The sequence below is a fragment of the Myotis davidii genome, unplaced genomic scaffold, assembly GCF_000327345.1.
Source record: "Myotis davidii unplaced genomic scaffold, ASM32734v1 scaffold88, whole genome shotgun sequence".
Taxonomy (NCBI): domain Eukaryota; kingdom Metazoa; phylum Chordata; class Mammalia; order Chiroptera; family Vespertilionidae; genus Myotis; species Myotis davidii.
In genome coordinates this window covers 307,577-319,095 of record NW_006300377.1, presented here as the reverse complement: position 1 = coordinate 319,095, position 11,519 = coordinate 307,577, and the positions used below count along the sequence as shown (strand labels likewise).

General features: G+C 41.2%; 1 long non-coding RNA gene across 1 annotated transcript in view; it reads left to right on the top strand.

Moving 5' to 3' along the window:
* The window catches only part of LOC107185229, an 18,453-nt gene that overhangs the window by 313 nt on the left and 6,621 nt on the right, over positions 1 to 11,519 (top strand). Inside the window, exon 2 of the long non-coding RNA XR_001516154.1 lies at positions 7,376 to 7,381. This is a non-coding gene — a long non-coding RNA (uncharacterized LOC107185229). The remainder of the gene's footprint in view (positions 1 to 7,375; positions 7,382 to 11,519) is intronic.

Sequence of the window (11,519 nt, the reverse complement as noted above, 5' to 3'; positions counted from 1 at the left end):
TCTATGAAATGGGGCGGGAGGGAGAGGAGCTATCTGCTGAGAGTAGGGACTATGTCTGTGTGTGTGCACACATGTACACACATGCACATGTGTGTTCTTTCCCTCTAGCACCAGAAGCACTCAACAAGCTGGTTGTAGATAACTGAGAAGGCAGGCAGGTGCATTGATCCAGGATCAGCATTTTCCCGTGTAGGTTTGATGGAAGAATAGGGGGTCTTTGTAAAAAGTGTAACATCTGCTTGACTGCTCTCTGGCTGGCTTGTATTTTGTGCCCCCCAGCAAAACTATAACCTCTTTAGGGCAGGAACCATTTATAATTTGGATCCCTTTATAGCATTTAGAAAAGTGCAGGGTAGAGATTGGTTCTTACCTATTTGTTGACTTAATCTGACTTGTGATCAAGCGTATCTTGACTTGACATAGAAGAGGCTTTTCTCACCTGTGGTCTCATCTCCGAATCTGATATGGAGAATGCAGGATTCATTGGTTTGAGAGTGAACTCTAGGCTTAGCTTCACTTACTCTCCCCAGGGTACTTGAGGTTAGAAACATTTGTGCTTTCCATGAAGACTACAGGATATTCCCTATTCTCTTTGGACCAGGCTGTGAGGACTTGGGCTCTTCACAAAACTAGACAGAGTGGCTATTGTAGAAGATGCAGCCGCCTCCGCGTGTATTTGGCAGGCGGGCAGCGAGCGTGATGTATTTGTTCTCATGACTCAGAAACCTCCCCACCTTAACTTAACAGGTTCAGTATAATCACTGCCTTTCAGATCATGATAGTGTCCTTCAGAATTTATCTGACCTTTATATCTAAAACGAGTTTTAGTTACCCTTTCCTTTGTCCTCTACTTGCTTGGTTGTTTCATTCACCCTTAGTCCAGTGTAAAGGATATTTTCTAATGTATTGGGTCGAGTTCAGAATTGACTTAGGTCTTGCCCCTTTTGGCACACTGCAGCCTTTGGTTTTTAATTGGCATGTTCCCCTCAGTGTGGCTTGTTTTCTGCTCCTCATTTTGTAAATTTGGACTCTGTATCAGATAAATTTGACATGAGTCACTCCAGGGAGTGGAAGGTGTGTCTTCACTAATTTGGAGAATATTTGATCTTGTTTCAATCCCTGGTTTGGCTTATCTGGTACAGCTTCTCTCTGTCCTGTGAGAGGGGTGTGTGTACATACACTTGTGTGTCCCTTGCCTCCGGTTCCACATATTGCAGTGGATGGTCTACTCCAGGGCATGCCACTTTGCATGTATGGATCCCCTCTACTATCCTTGTCATCACTATCGGCAAACAAGCTTCTATTAAAAGCCTCTTTGAATGTAGTATAGTATCTAACACTGAATAAATAGAGTTCATAAGCCTAGGTAGGAGTTTACAATGTACAGTAGACATTACAAATGACAAAAACAGTAGTGAATCTGTAAGCTGTTGAACAAATAAGGGATAGTCACGCCTCATTTAGCTGTCATTTTCACAGTAGAAGCTATCCTGAAAAAGAGACTTAGTCCAGAGGAAGGGGGGATTGACAGCGACAAGATCATCGTTGTTCCAGAGAGCTGCCATCTTTGGCCCTTTGGCCAAGCAGTTTCTCTCTAACATCCTTCCTGGTCATGCAGACCTATTGCCATGTTCTCTTTCCTTATAGCCAGGACAGGATCCTACTGGGGCTTCTCTCTCTAGGGGTCTGTGGCTGAAGTGGTAGGCAGGGGGACTTGGAAGACTTGGGTTCTCTGGTACAATGTCTTTGTAACGGAAGAAATTTACCCCAGACCGACTGCAGACATGTGTGTATTCACAAACACCGACATGACCCATGAGGTCATTGTTGGGTTGGAAAGTTGGTCCGGCCTGGTCTGGGGCACCTCCCGGGGGTAAGAATGTAGGACCTCTCCCAGACTCTGTTGCTTACTAGTAGTTTCCCAAATGGAAAACAGAGACTAGTTTAGTTGGGGTGCTTTAAGAGCCTCATATCTCGCAGAGGTCTGGTTCATTGTTTTTGTTGATATTATTAATTAGTATAATAACAGTGTTCATGTAATACTGCCTTTATTAAAAAGAATGGGCATCTGCCAGGGCCTGGAATTTTCCTTCACCCTCCCTGTGGGAGCGGAAGATAGAGGGGGCATTAGATTCCCAGCTCTCAGGCCTCCTCTCTCTGATCGTCCTGTGGGTGGCTCCTAGGTAGGGGTGAGAGGGTGGAGGCCCTGACGTGACTGCCCTTGTGAAGGGGTAAGAGGCAGTGGTACAGGTGGTATTGTAGTAAGAGCAGGTAGGTGTGGGGACAGTATTAGGGGCTAATAAAGGCAGAACATGTTGCTGTCATTAACTGCTTCCCTTTGCCTTTGCGTAAATAAGTTGTCTAAGTGCAGAGCTGAAACCTCTGCATTTGTTTCTTCTCCTTTTCTTCATTACATTTTGTTTTCTTGTAAAAATGTATAATACCTTTAATAGGCTTGTGATATTATGGAAAATTAAATAAATAAAAGTTCCAAAGATTGGAAAGCTAAGTGGTGATTTGATTATGGTCTTTAAATATAGTAAGGGTTTTTCCTGCAATTCATCATAAACCAAAACTGCCTTGTAGCACTTCTTATGGTTTTTGTCAACTTTTTGCGTATATTTGTCTGAGCTTCCCAATCTAACTGTGGTCTTGTTGAGGGTGGTAGTGGTGTCAAATGATATGCACATGATATACTTCATGAATTAAACTACTTTGCAAATGTGTCAAACTTCTCTTGAAAATAGCCTGATTTGAACTGCTCAAGTAGAATTGCAGAAATTGTTTACTGACGGCCCCATGGAGCACTGGGGCTGTGGTAATGGAGAGAAGTCTCTAGGGCTTTGAATCAAAGGACAGTTCTGTGCTGGGTATAGTGCTATAAGCTGCCACTCAGTTATATTACATATAATTCCATTTCAGGCTTTCTTGTAACCCAGGCATCCAGGACATCTATAAGAAGGTGATGATAACACAGCCTGGTGCAGTGTGACCGCTTCTGTGTATGGAAGTGCTATGAAGCACAAAGACAGTGCATAAAATATAGGACAGGTAGGCAGGAGAGGAATGAACCCAATTGAAGCTAGCTGTTTCTGTAGTAAGTAGGCAAACCGTAATTACCTATGTTGCTCAGAGACCTGAGCTGAGAGTGGGGGTAGGGAGAGGTCACGCTCATTACCTTTGGAAACATGATGGGAGTAAATAACTCACTATTCAGAGTCACTTTGGTGATATGGACTTTGAGTTGGCTCCTAGTCACCCCAAGTCACCCAAGCTTAAGGTTAACATTTTCGTTAAGAGGTCCCCTTAGATACCACAGCCATTCACTTTGGTTGTCTACCTTAGAAAGGAGACTGGGGACTGAGCTGAGGTGACCCAGGAGGGAGGAGGGAGGATTAGTGAAAGTGCCAGAGAAACAAAGGCTTAATTAGAAGGTTTTTCTGGCTTGGGAGTTAAGGTTGTTTCCATTAGCTGATTGCTGAGGTGGGGGTGGAAACCCGGAGGAGCAGGGAGTGGTAATGGGAAACAGAATAGTTAGCACTTGGCTGTGATCCGGTGGTGTGAGGACCAGCAGCATCTGCAACACTTGGGAACTTTTTTTTTTTAAATATATATTTTTAAATATATATATATATATATATTTTTAAATATATTTTATTGATTTTTTACAGAGAGGAAGAGAGAGAGATAGAGAGTCAGAAACATCGATGAGAGAGAAACATCGATCAGCTGCCTCCTGCACATCTCCCACTGGGAATGTGCCCGCAACCCAGGTACATGCCCCTGACCGGAATCGAACCCGGGACCCTTCAGTCCGTAGGCCAACGCTCTATCCACTGAGCCAAACCGGTTTTGGCGGGAACTTTTTAGAAATGCAGGATATCAGGCTCTACTCCAGGCAGGCCAAATCAGTTTTCATTTTAGTAAGATTCCCAGGTGATTCTGTTGGTGATTGAGTGTTTCAGGGCAAGGAGCTTTGGAGTCTGATGGACCTGCGATTGAAACCTGGTTGGTACTAGCTGTGTGACCTTGGATAAATTAGTTAACCTCCCTGTGCCTCAGTTTCTTCTCTGCAGAGTAGGCAAATCCTACCTCATAGGGCTGTTGGGGAGAGTAAATGAAATATCGGCGCATTTTGCAATTGGTTTATTAAGATTTAGTAATATCTATAATGTACCAAGTACTTAGCCTGGCACAGAGCAAATAAATACTCAGTAAATGTTATTACTAATAATTAGGCAAATTTATATGAATGAAGAGCCTTTCTCTATTTCTCTTTTCTCTATCTGTCAATGAGTGCATCTGCCATTTTATAAAGCTATAGTCACCATGTGTATACTGTTTGGTGTTTGCTTAGCATTATTTAATAATAGTTGTTACAGCAGCACCAGTTAACAAATATTGTACTTTTTAATGTGCCTGGGCCTATTTTAAGTACTTTATGTATATATTCATTCAGTCTTAGAGCAACCATATGAAAAAGGTATTACTGTCTTCATTATCAGATGAGGAGACAGATCAGAAAGGTTAAGTGACTTGCCAGAGATCACACAGCCAGGAAATGGCAGCGCCAAGATTTGAATTGAGCAGCATCTGGGTTCTCTCTTCTCATGTTTGCTATTGCCCTCAAAGTTATATGGGATAATGGAAATCGGGAGACTTGGGTTGGATACCTGATTCTGCCACTAACCTATTTGTGACTTTGGTTAAGTTACTTCTTTGAGCTAGTTTTCTTACTGTAAAAATGGGGGTGGGGGATATTAGACAAGATTTATTTTATTTTTTTAAAAAAATATTTTATTGATTTTTTACAGAGAGGAAGGGAGAGGGATAGAGAAGTTAGAAACATCAATGAGAGAGAAACATCGACCAGCTGCCTCCTGCACACCTCCCACTGGGGATGTGCCCGCAACCAAGGTACATGCCCTTGACCGGAATCGAACCTGGGACCCTTGAGTCCGCAGGCCGACGCTCTATCCACTCAGCCAAACCGATTAGGGCTAGACAAGATTTATGAGGTCTCCATTGATTCATTCAGTACATGTTGATTGAAATAAAAAATTTGGTAGAAAATCGTATCTAGAAAATTGGTTCAAAAGTGTTTGTTCAAGTATGTTGGTTTGGTTAAGAAAAAGGGATTGAATCTCGGCCCAGTCACTTCCTGGCTATATGATGTTGGGCAATTTAACCTTTCTAAACATTGATTTCCTCATTAATAATGGGGAGAATAGTTTATACCTTGCAGGGATGTTGTGAAATTTGAATAAGATAATGTATATTGGCACCTAGTATATGTGGGGTACACAGTGAATGCTCAATATACATGAGTTCTCTTTCCTTCTTTCTGTTCATCCAAGGATGGTTAGAGAAGCAGATATACCAGCTACAAAAGGAGTAAGAATATATTTTGGTCCTAATGTCTTTTTTTCCGTAATGGTATTCTCATTGTTGGGAGATTAGAATTAGTAGAGAACAAAGTGTGCATATAACCAGGTCCTGTAATTTTTAAATAACCCACCCTTTAATTTTAAATTAAACTTTCTTTTGAAAATACATAGTTTATGGTAGCATAAATGCCAATTAAAAAAAAAAAAAGACGGTGTATTAGTTTCCCGGGGCTGCTATAACAAAGTACCACAAACTGGGTGGCTCAAACAACGGACAGTTATTTCTCATAGCCTTGGAAGCCTGAAGTCTGATGAAGTCAAAGTGCAGCAGGGTTGGTTCCTTCCGAGTGCTCAGAGGGTTAATCTTTTCCAGACTCTACTACTTTCTGATAGTCTCAGGCTTGTAGATGGCGCGAGCTCTCTCTGTGCTTATACATCATTGGTATGTGTCCGTCTCTGGGTTCGAATTTCCTCTTCTTATAAGAACAATTTTATATTGGGTTAGGGTCCATCCTAATGACCTCATCTTCACTTGATCATTTGTAAAGGCCCTATTTCCAAATAAAGTCATATTCACAGTATTGGGGGTTAAAACTTCATCTTTTGGGGGTTAAAACTTCATCTTTTGGTCTAATTAGACCTTTAACAGATGGCTTAGTTACTTTCTAACCTGGGGAGAAGAGCATTTATGAAATTAACTTTTGCAGGTCTCTTAAGACTTATCACTAAGATTATCCTCTTAGGTACACAGGGAGAATCCAGGTTCACCCCTTTTCCTGCTAATTCTGCACTTAAGTTTTGGCAGCATTTAAGGAAGAGAACTGAGATGGACCTGGTTTGTAGCTTGGTGGGAGATGTCTTCCTTTTATGGGCTGAATGGATTAATAAAAATAATAGTCGAGTTTTTACTATGTTCCAGGGACTATGTTAAACACTTTATATACCTTAGACCAGCGATTCTCAACCTGTGGGTCGCGACCCCTTTGGGGGTCGAACGACCCTTTCACAGGGATCACCTAAGACCATCGGAAAACACATATATAATTACATATTGTTTACAGTAGCAAAATTATAGTTATGAAGTAGCAATGAAAACAATTTTATGGTTGGGATCACCACAACATGAGGAACTGTATTAAAAGGTCGCAGCATTAGGAAGGTTGAGAACCACTGCCTTAGACCATATAATTGTTACCAAAATCCCATAAAGTAGATTTTTTTTTTTTTTAATCCTCACCCGAGAATATTTTTCCATTGATTTTTAGAGAGTGGAAGAGAGAGGAAAGACAGAGAGAAATATCGATGTGAGAGAAACATTGATTGGTTGCCTCCTGCAGGAGCCCCAACCAGGACCCTGGGCTGGGGAAGTGCCTGCAACTGAGGTATGTGCTCTTGACCGGAATTGAACCTGGACCCTTGGGTCCTCAGGCCAATGCTCTATCCACTGAGCCAAACTGGCTAGGACTAACATAGATCTTATTATCATCATTTTACAGAGGAGAAAAGTGAGGCTCAGCCATTAAAATAATTTGCCCAAGGTCACACCTAGTAAACGGTAGAGTAGGCATTCAAATCTAGCTCTGTGGGACTACAGAGCTTCAGCATTTAACCATGGTATTATACTTTCCTTTCACTTCCTTGAATAGAACTGTCTGGCCCAAGTCTCCTTCTTTTCTGTAAAAACTCCTAGTTCTGGAATTACGCCCACTGAAGGGGTCAGGGAAGTGACCTTTACTTGCATTCTTGTAAGTTCTTATTGTTTGTGAGTGGGCAAGGGAGTGTGACTTCAGTTGGCATTTTTTACCTCGTGGTTTAAGTCTTGCCAACGGGCCCTAGTCAGGTGTGGGGCATTGTGAGTTTCTTTAAAACAAAAACTACTGTTCCAGAGCTGAAGATGAAAAAGCCTAGGCTTATTACGATGACCTAACTCTATTATTATTACTACAGAATTATAGATGCTCATTCTAATAAATTTCAGCAGAACAAAGAAAAATGTTCTCTTTTCTAGTCTTTCTCCTACCTCAGCCGCACTGGTCAGAGTAACCAGTGTTCAAGGTTTAGTTTGTTTTCTTACCAAGACTTACTTTGGACCTGCCTCTTTTCCTCCTTTACTCCTTCCTGTTGGTCATGTCTCCTCTCGTCTCAAAGCCTGACCTCTCGTTATTCATTTATTTTTTCTGAAGGTGACATTCACCTACATGCCCATGAAAAGCACTCTGTATTGTGAAGGGCCATGTAGGAGAGAGAGGCTGCGATTATGTGCCAGTATAAATAAGGCCAACATTTCTTAGTGGAAGACATGGCCCTTCCCACCCTGACTCCTCACTGCATTTCTTGCCGTATACCCTGTAATCTTTTCACGGCACTTTACTCACACTCCAGGTTGTTTCTTGTCCATGAACTTTGCTCATGTTATTGCCTCTGTCTGAAAAGTCCTCTTAAACCTACTCTATTGAAAAAATGTATCCTTCCAGATGCACTCCACCTGTTTTTAATACTGACTTTTTGAGCTTTTTAAAGTAAATGAATTAGCCACTCTCTGCTTTTCCATTCCATGCATATGTAATTTATTTTGATCATACCATTTCTTTTATTTATTTTTAAAAAATATTTTTATTGATTTCAGAGAGAAAGGGAGAGGTTGAGAAAGACATAAACATCAATAATGAGAGAGAATTGCCCTACACTGGGGATGGAGCCTGCCACCTGAGCATGTGTCCTGACTGGGAATTGAACTGTGATCTCCTGGTTCATAGGTCGACACTCAATTACTGAGCCACGACTCGAGGGCCATACTATTTATTTATTTATTTAATCATCACCCAAGGATATTTTTTCATTGATTTTTAGAGAGAATGGAAGAGAGAGGGAAAGACGGAGAGAAATATTGATGTGAGAGAAACACATCAATTGGTTGCCTCCTGCATGCACCCCAATCAGGGCCTGGCCAGGGAGGAGCTTGCAACCAAGGTATGTGCCCTTGACTGGAACTGAACCTGGGACCCTTCAGTCCGCAGGCTGACACTCTGTCCACTGAGCCATACCACTTATTTTTAATGCAAATATTTTAGTATGTTTATTAAAAGATAATCCCATTATGATTATTGTTTTATGCAGACAGCATTCATTTAGATTTACCAAATATTTACCTTTTCTCATAGCATGTTCAGTCTTTCATTTGGAATCATTTTCTTTCTGCCGGAAAAACTCTTTGCTAATATTCTATAGTATAGTGTACTGGTGATAAATTCTCCTAGTTCTTTTTTATTTTTGTTGCCATACATTTGGCTTACTTTTGGCCTTTGTTTGGTATTAAGGACTTGTGCCTTTGTTAGAGTCATCCCCTTTGTTAGAGTAGGATCTTTTGCCACCTCTCCTAGTGAAATCCTACTAGTTTTTGGAGCTCAGCTCAAGTTCCCTCTTTCCCATTAATACTTTGCAAACCATAATAACCCCATGAGAACTCATTCTGCTTCTGAACTCCTAGCATTAACTGCTACCACTCATAGCCAGTTGTCCTGTAATGCCGTATTTTATTTTTTGTTGTTTAACTTCGACATATTTGCCCAATTAGATTATACTCGTGGTGCTCACAGATAATTTAGTCAGTCTTCTTTCTGCTCCTCATTTTGTCTAACACAGTGCCCTACATTTAGCAAGTATTCACCGAAAGTTGATGTGATTGATTTCCTCAGTCTTCTTTAAAGATCAGGTGCTCAGGGCCTGAAGCCTGGAGGAACATTCAACTGATGACATCATCTTGGCTGTCTGGCAGGATCGGGTGTGCCACTGAGAGGAGTGTTGGCAGATGAAATACTTGTGTAACAGGTTATGCTCCCTCTAATGAATGGGATTCAGACTCCACCTTGGGGAAGAGAGATAGTAAGTGTAGGAGGAGGGCTGACAGGGGGATGGAAGGGAGGATGCAACATCGTTAGACATAGGGATATGGCTTTATTAAAAACATAAATAAAACGATGGTGTAATGTAGAGAGAAGCTTCGTGGGACCAATAGGCTGATTAGACAAACCAGCTTCTCTGGTACAAGCCAGTTATTAATTGCCATTTATTGTCTTTGTAATAAATCTGTACCACCCAGCTACATGCTTTCTCATTAGGGTGAGTCTGGAGAAAGGGCTTGTTTTAGAATTAGTAAATCCAAAAGAGATGCAGAATAGTCAGAGTGGGGAAAGGGATGGGGATATTCCTTTCTCTCATTTGTCTTATCAGCCCTAGATTTGAGGGGTTACCAGGATCTCCTTGCATTTGCTAGTAGGGGTTGCTACTGGTGTGGTAAAAAAACCTCATTTCTACCTCTCCTACTTACTTTTGCCCCATCTGGCTTTCCTCCTTCATGGATGCCCTCCTACCACACACACTCTAGATTGGTCATTATTCCCATCTCTGTGGCCCAGGTCTGCATTGGACCACCCTGTTAGTTGCCCAGACCTTGAGTGTAATCTCTCTATCCTCCACTCTTCTGCCTTCCCCAAAGGGCAGGAAGGTAGAGAAAAGGTAATGGAGTGTGATAGTTTTAAGTCCTCTGTGGCTTAGAGGGCAGAATGTTTTGATTGCTTGATTTAGGGGTCTTGGGGCTTCCTAATATCAGGATCTATTCTTTTGTTCATAGAAAAACCTCGCAGCATTTTTTATTGATTTGCTCTGAGTAATACGTATCCGGAGAAAGAGTTGTGTTTGTTGGGGGTTAGTATCTGCCCCTGAAGGGGGAAAGATGACTCTTGGACTTGATTTCTCTGCCATCTGTTAATGGATATCTCATTATCAGAAGATGGGGATTAACAAATATAAACATAGCAAGACCATAATACATTTGTAACGATTGAACTTTGATTTTGAAAACATCCTTTTTCTCTCTCCCTCTCCTCTCTAAAATCAATAAAATCTCTAAAATTAAAAAAAGTATTATTTTTGGCTAGATGCCTCCCTACTTTTTGTGGGATGATTTTGCTGCATGCTAATCTGGAGGGAATAACAGTGCTAAATTACTTTTTTGTAGATCATTGAACATTATGATATTACTGAGACTGTCTTGGAGAGTTTTGGTCCATGGGAATAATGTGGGTTTTGGTGTCTACTTCTTCATCTTCCTTCAGATAAGTCTTCCTACATGTCCCATTATGTGGCTTTGAGAGGGATGAACAATGGGGAAAGTGAGTACACTCACTTCATTGTTCAGGTCGTTCTCTAGGTGTGGTTCTGCAGGGTTTCCTCAGAGAGCTAACTCAAGAGCTCTCTTCCATTGTGGTGGCGTTCTTGTTTTTACATGTCATACTGATGAACAACCTTGGCATTTTGAGTAGCATCATTTGGAGTTGTTAAGTTGGGACTGAAGAAAGGAAAAATATTTTCAGAGGTTCCTTGAGAGAAAGGTTCCTTGAGAAACTGGCCAAACGAAATTTCCCTAGGTGGTATGGGCTTGAGAACTAGAGAATTCTAAGCATGTATTCTTCCTTTTTGATGTCACCAGCTCCTCTGAAAAACAGTTGTTGGTCTTTCTGTTCGCCATAAGACTCTGACATCTTGAGAGCTGAGATAGCATCTCATTCCTCTTTGTGTCCCTTGTGCTTAACATAGTACCCAACTCAAAGTGTTTATAAATGTTTGTTGAGTTGAATAGTGGAGGGAAACTTTTTTTTAAATTTATTTTTTTATTATTTTTTTAATTAAATCTTTATTGTTCAGATTATTACATTTGTTCCTCTGTTTTCCCCCTATAACTCCCCTCCTCCCAGTTCCCACCCCACCCTCCGTCCTCACTCCCCACCCACTGTCCTCATCCATAGGTGAACGATTTTTGTACAGTCTCTTCCCGCATCTCCCACACCCCTTTCCCCCCCAAGAATAGACAGTCCATTCCCTTTCTATGTCCCTGATTCTATTATAATCACCAGTTCATACTGTTAATCAGATTCTTTATTCACTTGATTCTTAGATTCACTTGTTGATAGATGCGTATTTGTTGTTCATAATTTGTATCTTTACCTTTTTCTGCTTCTTCCTCTTCTTAAAGGATACCTTTCAGCATTTCATATAATACTGGTTTGGTGGTGATGAACTCCTTTAGCTTTTCCTTATCTGTGAAGCTCTTTATCTGACCTTCACTACTGAATG